Genomic DNA, 14,090 nt, shown 5'->3' with positions numbered 1-14,090 from the left:
GACTATGATGGAGATGATATTTTGTCTGTAGACGGCGGGTCTGACTGTCAGGGACCCTCTCACAGACTATGTTGGAGATGATATTCCGTCTGTAGATGGAGGGACTGACTGTGAGGGACTCTCTCACAGACTATGATGGAGATGATATTTTGTCTGTAGACGGCGGGTCTGACTGTGAGGGACCCTCTCACAGACTATGTTGGAGATGATATTCCGTCTGTCGATGGAGGGACTGACTGTGAGGGACTCTCTCACAGACTATGATGGAGATGATATTTTGTCTGTAGACGGCGGGTCTGACTGTGAGGGTCCCTCTCACAGACTATGTTGGAGATGATATTCCGTCTGTAGATGGAGGGACTGACTGTGAGGGACTCTCTCACAGACTATGATGGAGATGATATTTTGTCTGTAGATGGAGGGTCTGACTGTGAGGGACTCTCTCACAGACTATGATGGAGATGATATTTTGTCTGTAGACGGCGGGTCTGACTGTGAGGGACCCTCTCACAGACTATGTTGAAGATGATATTCAGTCTGCAGATGGAGGGTCTGACTGTGAGGGACCCTCTCACAGACTATGTTGCAGATGATATTCAGTCTGTAGATGGAGGGTCTGACTCGGTGGACCCTCTCACAGACTATGTTGCAGATGATATTCAGTCTGTAGATGGAGGGTTGACTGTTTGGACCCTCTCAGACTATGTTGGAGATGATATTCAGTCTGTAGATGGAGGGTCTGACTGTGTGGACCCTCTCACAGACTATGTTGGAGATGATATTCAGTCTGTAGATCGAGGGTCTGACTGTGTGGACCCTCTCAGACTATGTTGGAGATGATATTCTCTCTGTAGATATAGGGTCTGACTCTGAGGGACTCTCTGACAGACTATGATGGAGATGATATTTTGTCTGTAGATGGAGGGTCTGTCTGTGAGGGACCCTCTCACAGACTATGTTGGAGATGATATTCAGTCTGTAGATGGAGGGTCTGACTTTGTGGACCCTCTCACAGACTATGTTGGAGATGATATTCAGTCTGTAGATGGAGGGTCTGACTGTGAGGGACCCTCTCACAGACTATGTTGGAGATGATATTCAGTCTGTAGATGGAGGGTCCAACTGTGAGGGTCCCTCTCTCAGACTATGTTGGAGATGATATTCAGTCTGTAGATGGAGGGTCTGACTGTGAGGGACCCTCTCACAGACTATGTTGGAGATGATATTCAGTCTGTAGATGGAGGGTCTGACTGTGAGGGACCCTCTCACAGACTATGTTGGAGATGATATTCAGTCTGTAGATGGAGGGTCTGACTGTGAGGGACCGTCTCACAGACTATGATAGAGATGATATTTTGTCTGTAGATGGATGGTCCGACTGTGAGGGACCCTCTCACAGTCTATGTTGCAGATGATATTCAGTCTGTAGATGGAGGATCTGACTGTGTGGACTGTCTCACAGACTATGTTGCAGATGATTTTCTGTCTGTAGATGGAGGGTCTGACTGTGAGGGACCCTCTCACAGACTATGTTGGATATGATATTCTGTCTGTAGATTGAGGATCTGACTGTGAGGGACCCTCTCACAGACTATGATGCAGATGATATTCAGTCTGTAGATGGAGGGACTGACTGTGAGGGATTCTCTCACAGACTATGATGGAGATGATATTTTGTCTGTAGACGGCGGGTCTGACTGTGAGGGACCCTCTCACAGACTATGTTGGAGATGATATTCCGTCTGTAGATGGAGGGACTGACTGTGAGGGACTCTCTCACAGACTATGATGGAGATGATATTTTGTCTGTAGATGGAGGGTCTGACTGTGAGGGACTCTCTCACAGACTATGATGGAGATGATATTTTGTCTGTAGAAGGCGGGTCTGACTGTGAGGGACCCTCTCACAGACTATGTTGAAGATCATATTCAGTCTGTAGATGGAGGGTCTGACTGTGAGGGACCCTCTCACAGAGTATGTTGGAGATGATATTTTGTCTGTAGATGGAGGATCTGACTGTGACGGACCCTCTCACAAACTATGTTGGAGTTTATTTTCCGTCTGTACATGGAGGGACTGACTGTGAGGGACTCTCTCACAGACTATGTTGGAGATGATATTTTGTCTGTAAATGAAGGGTCTGACTGTGAGGGACCCTCTCACAGACTATGTTGGAGATGATATTCTGTCTGTAGATGGAGGGTCTGACTGTGAGGGACCCTCTCACAGACTATGTTGCAGATGATATTTAGTCTGTAGATGGAGGGTCTGACTCGGTGGACCCTCTCACAGACTATGTTGCAGATGATATTCAGTCTGTACATGGAGGGTCTGACTGTGTAGACCCTCTCACAGACTATGTTGCAGATGCTATTCAGTCTGTAGATGGAGGGTCTGACTGTGTGGACCCTCTCAGACTATGTTGGAGATGATATTCAGTCTGTAGATGGAGGGTCTGACTGTGAGGGACCCTCTCACAGACTATGTTGGAATGATATTCAGTCTGTAGATAGAGGGTCTGACTTTGTGGACCCTCTCACAGACTATGTTGGAGAAGATATTCAGTCTGTAGATGGAGGTTCTGACTTCGTGGACCCTCTCTCAGACTGTTGGAGATGATATTCTGTCTTTTGATGGATGGTCTGACTCTGAGGGACCTTCTCACAGACTATGATGGAGATGATATTTTGTCTGTAGATGGAGGGTCTGACTGTGAGGGACCCTCTCACAGACTATGTTGCAGATGATATTCACTCTGTAGATGGAGGGTCTGACTGTGTGGACTGTCTCACAGACTATGTTGCAGATGATATTCTGACTGTAGATGGAGAGTCTGACAGTGAGGGACCCTCTCACAGACTATGTTGCAGATGATATTCAGTCTGTAGATGGAGGGTCTGACTGTGAGGGACCCTCTCACAGACTATGTTGCAGATGATATTCAGTCTGTAGATGGAGGATCTGACTGTGTGGACTGTCTCACAGACTATGTTGCAGATGATTTTCTGTCTGTAGATGGAGGGTCTGACTGTGAGGGACCCTCTCACAGACTATGTTGGATATGATATTCTGTCTGTAGATTGAGGATCTGACTGTGAGGGACCCTCTCACAGACTATGTTGCAGATGATATTTTGTCTGTAGATGGAGGGTCTGACTGTGAGGGACCCTCTCACAGTCTATGTTGGAGATGATATTCCGTCTCTAGATGGAGGGTCTGACTGTGTGGACCCTCTCACAGACTATGTTGGAGATGATATTCTGTCTGTAGATGGTGGGTCTGAATGTGAGGGACCCTCTCACAGACTAAGTTGGAGATAATATTCTGTCTGTAGATGGAGGGTCTGACTGTGAGGGACCCTCTCACAGACTATGTTGCAGATAATATTCAGTCGGTAGATGGAGGGTCTGACTGTGTGGACCCTCTCACAGACTATGTTGCAGATGATATTCAGTCTGTAGATGGAGGGTCTGACTCGGTGGACCCTCTCACAGACTATGCTGCAGATGATATTCAGTCTGTAGATGGAGGGTTGACTGTGTGGACCCTCTCAGACTATGTTCGAGATGATATTCAGTCTGTAGATGGAGGGTCTGACTGTGTGGACCCTCTCACAGACTATGTTGGAGATGATATTCAGTCTGTAGATGGAGGGTCTGACTGTGTGGACCCTCTCAGACTATGTTGGAGATGATATTCTGTCTGTAGATGTAGGGTCTGACTCTGAGGGACTCTCTGACAGACTATGATGGAGATGATATTTTGTCTGTAGATGGAGGGTCTGACTGTGAGGGACCCTCTCACAGACTATGTTGGAGATGATATTCAGTCTGTTGATGGAGGGTCTGACTTTGTGGACCCTCTCACAGACTATGTTGGAGATGATATTCAGTCTGTAGATGGAGGGTCTGACTGTGAGGGACCCTCTCACAGACTATGTTGGAGATGATATTCAGTCTGTAGATGGAGGGTCTGACTTTCTGGACCCTCTCACATACTATGTTGGAGATGATATTCAGTCTGTAGATGGAGGGTCTGACTGTGAGGGACCGTCTCACAGACCATGATGGAGATGATATTTTGTCTGTAGATGGAGGGTCTAACTGTGAGGGTCCCTCTCTCAGACTATGTTGGAGATGATATTCAGTCTGTAGATGGAGGGTCTGACTGTGAGGGACCCTCTCACAGACTATGTTGGAGATGATATTCAGTCTGTAGATGGAGGGTCTGACTGTGAGGGACCCTCTCACAGACTATGTTGGAGATGATATTCAGTCTGTAAATGGAGGGTCTCACTTTGTGGACCCTCTCACAAACTATGATGGAGATGATCTTTTGTCTGTAGATGGAGGGTCCGACTGTGAGGGACCCTCTCACAGATTATGTTGCAGATGATATTCAGTCTGTAGATGGAGGGTCTGACTGTGAGGGACCCTCTCACAGACTATGTTGCAGATGATATTCAGTCTGTAGATGGAGGGTCTGACTGTGTGGACTGTCTCACAGACTATGTTGCAGATGATATTCTGTCTGTAGATGGAGGGTCTGACTGTGAGGGACCCTCTCACAGAGTATGTTGGAGATGATATTTTGTCTGTAGATGGAGGGTCTGACTGTGAGGGAACCTCTCACAGTCTATGTTGGAGATGATATTCCGTCTGTAGATGGAGGGTCTGACTGTGTGGACCCTCTGACAGACTATGTTGGAGATGATATTCTGTCTGTAGATGGTGGGTCTGACTGTGAGGGACCCTCTCACAGACTAAGTTGGAGATGATATTCTGTCTGTAGATGGAGGGTCTGACTGTGAGGGACCCTCTCACAGACTATGTTGCAGATAATATTCTGTCTGTAGATGGAGGGTTTGACTGTGAGGGACCCTCTCACAGACTATGATGGAGATGATATTTTGTCTGTAGATGGAGGGTCTGACTGTGAGGGACCCTCTCACAGACTATATTGGAGATGATATTCCGTCTGTTAATGGAGGGTCTGACTGTGTGGACCCTCTCAAAGACTATGTTCGATATTCTGTCTGTAGATGGTGGGTCTGACTGTGAGGGACCCTCTCACAGACTATGTTGTAGATGATATTCTGTCTCTAGATGGAGGGTCTGATTGTGAGAGACCCTCTCACAGACTATTTTGCAGATGATATTCAGTCGGTAGATGGAGGGTCTGACTGTGTGGACCCTCTCACAGACTATGTTGCAGATGATATTCTGTCTGTAGATGGAGGGTCTGACTGTCAGGGACCGTCTCACAGACTATGATGGAGATGATATTTTGTCTGTAGATGGAGGGTCCGACTGTGAGGGACCCTCTCACAGACTATGTTGCAGATGATATTCAGTCTGTAGATGGAGGGTCTGACTGTGAGGGACCCTCTCACAGACTATGTTGCAGATGATATTCAGTCTGTAGATGGAGGGTCTGACGATGTGGACTGTCTCACAGACTATTTTGCAGATGATATTCTGTCTGTAGATGGAGGGTCTGACTGTGAGGGACCCTCTCAAAGACTATGTTGCAGATGATATTCAGTCTGTAGATGGAGGGTCTGACTGTGTGGACTGTATCACAGACTATGTTGCAGATGATATTCTGTCTGTAGATGGAGGGTCTGACTGTGAGGGACCCTCTCAGAGACTATGTTGGAGATGAAATTCAGTCTGTAGATGGAGGTTCTGACTGTGAGGGACCCTCTCACAGACTATGTTGGAGATGATATTCTGTCTGTAGATGGAGGGTCTGACTGTGAGGGACCCTCTCACAGAGTATGTTGGAGATGATATTTTGTCTGTAGATGGAGATCTGACTGTGAGGGACCCTCTCACAGTCTATGTTGGAGATGATATTCCGTCTGTAGATGGAGGGTCTGACTGTGTGGACCCTCTCACAGACTAAGTTGGAGATAATATTCTGTCTGTAGATGGAGGGTCTGACTGTGAGGGACCCTCTCACAGACAATGTTGCAGATAATATTTTGTCTGTAGATCGAGGGTCTGACTGTGAGGGACCCTCTCACAGACTATGTTGGATATGATATTTTATCTGTAGATGGATGGTCTGACTGTGAGGGACTCACTCACAGACTATGATGGAGATGATATTTTGTCTGTAGATGGAGGGTCTGACTGTGAGGGACCCTCTCACAGACTATATTGGAGATGATATTCCGTCTGTTAATGGAGGGTCTGACTGTGTGGACCCTCTCACAGACTATGTTGGAGATGATATTCTCTCTGTAGATGGAGGGTCTGACTGTGAGAGACCCTCTCACAGACTATATTGGAGATGATATTCCGTCTGTTAATGGAGGGTCTGACTGTGTGGACCCTCTCACAGACTATGTTGGAGATGATATTCAGTCGGTAGATGGAGGGTCTGACTGTGTGGACCCTCTCACAGACTATGTTGCAGATGATATTCAGTCGGTAGATGGAGGGTCTGACTGTGTGGACCCTCTCAGACTATGTTGGAGATGATATTCTGTCTGTAGATGTAGGGTCTGACTCTGAGGGACTCTCTGACAGACTATGATGGAGATGATATTTTGTCTGTAGATGGAGGGTCTGACTGTGAGGGACCCTCTCACAGACTATGTTGGAGATGATATTCAGTCTGTAGATGGAGGGTCTGACTGTCTGGAATTTCTCACAGACTATGCTGCAGATGATATTCTGTCTGTAGATGGAGGGTCGGACTGTGAGGGACCCTCTCACAGACTATGTTTGAGATGATATTCAGTCTGTAGATGGAGGGTCTGAATGTGTGGACTGTATCACAGACTATGTTGCAGATGATATTCTGTCTGTAGATGGAGGGTCAGACTGTGAGGGACCCTCTCACAGACTATGTTGGAGATGATATTCAGTCTGTAGATGGAGGTTCTGACTGTGAGGGACCCTCTCACAGACTATGTTGGAGATGATATTCTGTCTGTAGATGGAGGGTCTGACTGTGAGGGACCCTCTCACAGAGTATGTTGGAGATGATATTTTGTCTGTAGATGGAGGGTCTGACTGTGAGGGACCCTCTCACAGTCTATGTTGGAGATGATATTCCGTCTGTAGATGGAGGGTCTGACTGTGTGGACCCTCTCACAGACTATGTTGGAGATGATATTCTGTCTGTAGATGGTGGGTCTGACTGTGAGGGACCCTCTCACAGACTAAGTTGGAGATAATATTCTGTCTGTAGATCGAGGGTCTGACTGTGAGGGACCCTCTCACAGACAATGTTGCAGATAATATTCTGTCTGTAGATCGAGGGTCTGACTGTGAGGGACCCTCTCACAGACTATGTTGGATATAATAATTTGTCTGTAGATGGAGGGTCTGACTGTGAGGGACTCACTCACAGATTATGATGGAGATGATACTTTGTCTGTAGATGGAGGGTCTGACTGTGAGGGACCCTCTCACAGACTATATTGGAAATGATATTCCGTCTGTTAATGAAGGGTCTGACTGTGTGGACCCTCTCACAGACTATGTTGGAGATGATATTCTCTCTGTAGATGGAGGGTCTGACTGTGAGAGACCCTCTCACAGACTATGTTGCAGATGATATTCAGTCGGTAGATGGAGGGTCTGACTGTGTGGACCCTCTCAGACTATGTTGGAGATGATATTCAGTCTGTAGATGGAGGGTCTGACTGTGTGGACCCTCTCACAGACTATGTTGCAGGTTATATTCAGTCTGTAGATGGAGGGTCTGACTGTGTGGACCCTCTCAGACTATGTTGGAGATGATATTCTGTCTCTAGATGTAGGGCCTGACTCTGAGGGTCTCTCTGACAGACTATGATGGAGATGATATTTTGTCTGTAGATGGAGGGTCTGACTGTGAGGGACCCTCTCACAGACTATGTTGGAGATGATATTCAGTCTGTTGATGGAGGGTCTGACTTTGTGGACCCTCTCACAGACTATGTTGGAGATGATATTCAGTCTGTAGATGGAGGGTCTGACTGTGAGGGACCCTCTCACAGACTATGTTGGAGATGATATTCAGTCTGTAGATGGAGGGTCTGACTTTCTGGACCCTCTCACATACTATGTTGGAGATGATATTCAGTCTGTAGATGGAGGGTCTGACTGTGAGGGACCGTCTCACAGACCATGATGGAGATAGATATTTTGTCTGTAGATGGAGGGTCTAACTGTGAGGGTCCCTCTCTCAGACTATGTTGGAGATGATATTCAGTCTGTAGATGGAGGGTCTGACTGTGAGGGACCCTCTCACAGACTATGTTGGAGATGATATTCAGTCTGTAGATGGAGGGTCTGACTGTGAGGGACCCTCTCACAGACTATGTTGGAGATGATATTCAGTCTGTAAATGGAGGGTCTCACTTTGTGGACCCTCTCACAGACTATGATGGAGATGATCTTTTGTCTATAGTTGGATGGTCCGACTGTGAGGGACCCTCTCACAGATTATGTTGCAGATGATATTCAGTCTGTAGATGGAGGGTCTGACTGTGAGGGACCCTCTCACAGACTATGTTGCAGATGATATTCAGTCTGTAGATGGAGGGTCTGACAGTGTGGACTGTCTCACAGACTATGTTGCAGATGATATTCTGTCTGTAGATGGAGGGTCTGACTGTGAGGGACCCTCTCACAGAGTATGTTGGAGATGATATTTTGTCTGTCGATGGAGGGTCTGACTGTGAGGGAACCTCTCACAGTCTATGTTGGAGATGATATTCCGTCTGTAGATGGAGGGTCTGACTGTGTGGACCCTCTGACAGACTATGTTGGAGATGATATTCTGTCTGTAGATGGTGGGTCTGACTGTGAGGGACCCTCTCACAGACTAAGTTGGAGATGATATTCTGTCTGTAGATGGAGGGTCTGACTGTGAGGGACCCTCTCACAGACTATGTTGCAGATAATATTCTGTCTGTAGATGGAGGGTCTGACTGTGAGGGACCCTCTCACAGACTATGATGGAGATGATATTTTGTCTGTAGATGGAGGGTCTGACTGTGAGGGACCCTCTCACAGACTATATTGGAGATGATATTCCGTCTGTTAATGGAGGGTCTGACTGTGTGGACCCTCTCAAAGACTATGTTCGATATTCTGTCTGTAGATGGTGGGTCTGACTGTGAGGGACCCTCTCACAGACTATGTTGTAGATGATATTCTGTCTCTAGATGGAGGGTCTGATTGTGAGAGACCCTCTCACAGACTATTTTGCAGATGATATTCAGTCGGTAGATGGAGGGTCTGACTGTGTGGACCCTCTCACAGACTATGTTGCAGATGATATTCTGTCTGTAGATGGAGGGTCTGACTGTCAGGGACCGTCTCACAGACTATGATGGAGATGATATTTTGTCTGTAGATGGAGGGTCCGACTGTGAGGGACCCTCTCACAGACTATGTTGCAGATGATATTCAGTCTGTAGATGGAGGGTCTGACTGTGAGGGACCCTCTCACAGACTATGTTGCAGATGATATTCAGTCTGTAGATGGAGGGTCTGACGATGTGGACTGTCTCACAGACTATTTTGCAGATGATATTCTGTCTGTAGATGGAGGGTCTGACTGTGAGGGACCCTCTCAAAGACTATGTTGCAGATGATATTCAGTCTGTAGATGGAGGGTCTGACTGTGTGGACTGTATCACAGACTATGTTGCAGATGATATTCTGTCTGTAGATGGAGGGTCTGACTGTGAGGGACCCTCTCAGAGACTATGTTGGAGATGAAATTCAGTCTGTAGATGGAGGTTCTGACTGTGAGGGACCCTCTCACAGACTATGTTGGAGATGATATTCTGTCTGTAGATGGAGGGTCTGACTGTGAGGGACCCTCTCACAGAGTATGTTGGAGATGATATTTTGTCTGTAGATGGAGATCTGACTGTGAGGGACCCTCTCACAGTCTATGTTGGAGATGATATTCCGTCTGTAGATGGAGGGTCTGACTGTGTGGACACTCTCACAGACTAAGTTGGAGATAATATTCTGTCTGTAGATGGAGGGTCTGACTGTGAGGGACCCTCTCACAGAGTATGTTGGAGATGATATTTTGTCTGTCGATGGAGGGTCTGACTGTGAGGGAACCTCTCACAGTCTATGTTGGAGATGATATTCCGTCTGTAGATGGAGGGTCTGACTGTGTGGACCCTCTCAGACTATGTTGGAGATGATATTCTGTCTCTAGATGTAGGGCCTGACTCTGAGGGTCTCTCTGACAGACTATGATGGAGATTATATTTTGTCTGTAGATGGAGGGTCTGACTGTGAGGGACCCTCTCACAGACTATGTTGGAGATGATATTCAGTCTGTTGATGGAGGGTCTGACTTTGTGGACCCTCTCACAGACTATGTTGGAGATGATATTCAGTCTGTAGATGGAGGGTCTGACTGTGAGGGACCCTCTCACAGACTATGTTGGAGATGATATTCAGTCTGTAGATGGAGGGTCTGACTTTCTGGACCCTCTCACATACTATGTTGGAGATGATATTCAGTCTGTAGATGGAGGGTCTGACTGTGAGGGACCGTCTCACAGACCATGATGGAGATGATATTTTGTCTGTAGATGGAGGGTCTAACTGTGAGGGTCCCTCTCTCAGACTATGTTGGAGATGATATTCAGTCTGTAGATGGAGGGTCTGACTGTGAGGGACCCTCTCACAGACTATGTTGGAGATGATATTCAGTCTGTAGATGGAGGGTCTGACTGTGAGGGACCCTCTCACAGACTATGTTGGAGATGATATTCAGTCTGTAAATGGAGGGTCTCACTTTGTGGACCCTCTCACAGACTATGATGGAGATGATCTTTTGTCTATAGTTGGATGGTCCGACTGTGAGGGACCCTCTCACAGATTATGTTGCAGATGATATTCAGTCTGTAGATGGAGGGTCTGACTGTGAGGGACCCTCTCACAGACTATGTTGCAGATGATATTCAGTCTGTAGATGGAGGGTCTGACTGTGTGGACTGTCTCACAGACTATGTTGCAGATGATATTCTGTCTGTAGATGGAGGGTCTGACTGTGAGGGACCCTCTCACAGAGTATGTTGGAGATGATATTTTGTCTGTCGATGGAGGGTCTGACTGTGAGGGAACCTCTCACAGTCTATGTTGGAGATGATATTCCGTCTGTAGATGGAGGGTCTGACTGTGTGGACCCTCTGACAGACTATGTTGGAGATGATATTCTGTCTGTAGATGGTGGGTCTGACTGTGAGGGACCCTCTCACAGACTAAGTTGGAGATGATATTCTGTCTGTAGATGGAGGGTCTGACTGTGAGGGACCCTCTCACAGACTATGTTGCAGATAATATTCTGTCTGTAGATGGAGGGTCTGACTGTGAGGGACCCTCTCACAGACTATGATGGAGATGATATTTTGTCTGTAGATGGAGGGTCTGACTGTGAGGGACCCTCTCACAGACTATATTGGAGATGATATTCCGTCTGTTAATGGAGGGTCTGACTGTGTGGACCCTCTCAAAGACTATGTTCGATATTCTGTCTGTAGATGGTGGGTCTGACTGTGAGGGACCCTCTCACAGACTATGTTGTAGATGATATTCTGTCTCTAGATGGAGGGTCTGATTGTGAGAGACCCTCTCACAGACTATTTTGCAGATGATATTCAGTCGGTAGATGGAGGGTCTGACTGTGTGGACCCTCTCACAGACTATGTTGCAGATGATATTCTGTCTGTAGATGGAGGGTCTGACTGTCAGGGACCGTCTCACAGACTATGATGGAGATGATATTTTGTCTGTAGATGGAGGGTCCGACTGTGAGGGACCCTCTCACAGACTATGTTGCAGATGATATTCAGTCTGTAGATGGAGGGTCTGACTGTGAGGGACCCTCTCACAGACTATGTTGCAGATGATATTCAGTCTGTAGATGGAGGGTCTGACGATGTGGACTGTCTCACAGACTATTTTGCAGATGATATTCTGTCTGTAGATGGAGGGTCTGACTGTGAGGGACCCTCTCAAAGACTATGTTGCAGATGATATTCAGTCTGTAGATGGAGGGTCTGACTGTGTGGACTGTATCACAGACTATGTTGCAGATGATATTCTGTCTGTAGATGGAGGGTCTGACTGTGAGGGACCCTCTCAGAGACTATGTTGGAGATGAAATTCAGTCTGTAGATGGAGGTTCTGACTGTGAGGGACCCTCTCACAGACTATGTTGGAGATGATATTCTGTCTGTAGATGGAGGGTCTGACTGTGAGGGACCCTCTCACAGAGTATGTTGGAGATGATATTTTGTCTGTAGATGGAGATCTGACTGTGAGGGACCCTCTCACAGTCTATGTTGGAGATGATATTCCGTCTGTAGATGGAGGGTCTGACTGTGTGGACACTCTCACAGACTAAGTTGGAGATAATATTCTGTCTGTAGATGGAGGGTCTGACTGTGAGGGACCCTCTCACAGACAATGTTGCAGATAATATTTTGTCTGTAGATCGAGGGTCTGACTGTGAGGGACCCTCTCACAGACTATGTTGGATATGATATTTTATCTGTAGATGGATGGTCTGACTGTGAGGGACTCACTCACAGACTATGATGGAGATGATATTTTGTCTGTAGATGGAGGGTCCGACTGTGAGGGACCCTCTCACAGACTATGTTGCAGATGATATTCAGTCTGTAGATGGAGGGTCTGACTGTGAGGGACCCTCTCACAGACTATGTTGCAGATGATATTCAGTCTGTAGATGGAGGGTCTGACGATGTGGACTGTCTCACAGACTATTTTGCAGATGATATTCTGTCTGTAGATGGAGGGTCTGACTGTGAGGGACCCTCTCAAAGACTATGTTGCAGATGATATTCAGTCTGTAGATGGAGGGTCTGACTGTGTGGACTGTATCACAGACTATGTTGCAGATGATATTCTGTCTGTAGATGGAGGGTCTGACTGTGAGGGACCCTCTCAGAGACTATGTTGGAGATGAAATTCAGTCTGTAGATGGAGGTTCTGACTGTGAGGGACCCTCTCACAGACTATGTTGGAGATGATATTCTGTCTGTAGATGGAGGGTCTGACTGTGAGGGACCCTCTCACAGAGTATGTTGGAGATGATATTTTGTCTGTAGATGGAGATCTGACTGTGAGGGACCCTCTCACAGTCTATGTTGGAGATGATATTCCGTCTGTAGATGGAGGGTCTGACTGTGTGGACACTCTCACAGACTAAGTTGGAGATAATATTCTGTCTGTAGATGGAGGGTCTGACTGTGAGGGACCCTCTCACAGACAATGTTGCAGATAATATTTTGTCTGTAGATCGAGGGTCTGACTGTGAGGGACCCTCTCACAGACTATGTTGGATATGATATTTTATCTGTAGATGGATGGTCTGACTGTGAGGGACTCACTCACAGACTATGATGGAGATGATATTTTGTCTGTAGATGGAGGGTCTGACTGTGAGGGACCCTCTCACAGACTATATTGGAGATGATATTCCGTCTGTTAATGGAGGGTCTGACTGTGTGGACCCTCTCACAGACTATGTTGGAGATGATATTCTCTCTGTAGATGGAGGGTCTGACTGTGAGAGACCCTCTCACAGACTATATTGGAGATGATATTCCGTCTGTTAATGGAGGGTCTGACTGTGTGGACCCTCTCACAGACTATGTTGGAGATGATATTCAGTCGGTAGATGGAGGGTCTGACTGTGTGGACCCTCTCACAGACTATGTTGCAGATGATATTCAGTCGGTAGATGGAGGGTCTGACTGTGTGGACCCTCTCAGACTATGTTGGAGATGATATTCTGTCTGTAGATGTAGGGTCTGACTCTGAGGGACTCTCTGACAGACTATGATGGAGATGATATTTTGTCTGTAGATGGAGGGTCTGACTGTGAGGGACCCTCTCACAGACTATGTTGGAGATGATATTCAGTCTGTAGATGGAGGGTCTGACTGTCTGGAATTTCTCACAGACTATGTTGCAGATGATATTCTGTCTGTAGATGGAGGGTCGGACTGTGAGGGACCCTCTCACAGACTATGTTTGAGATGATATTCAGTCTGTAGATGGAGGGTCTGAATGTGTGGACTGTA

Source organism: Hypanus sabinus, unplaced genomic scaffold, assembly GCF_030144855.1.
Source record: "Hypanus sabinus isolate sHypSab1 unplaced genomic scaffold, sHypSab1.hap1 H_4, whole genome shotgun sequence".
Taxonomy (NCBI): Eukaryota; Metazoa; Chordata; class Chondrichthyes; order Myliobatiformes; family Dasyatidae; genus Hypanus; species Hypanus sabinus.
Note: the sequence above shows the minus strand (reverse complement) of the source record.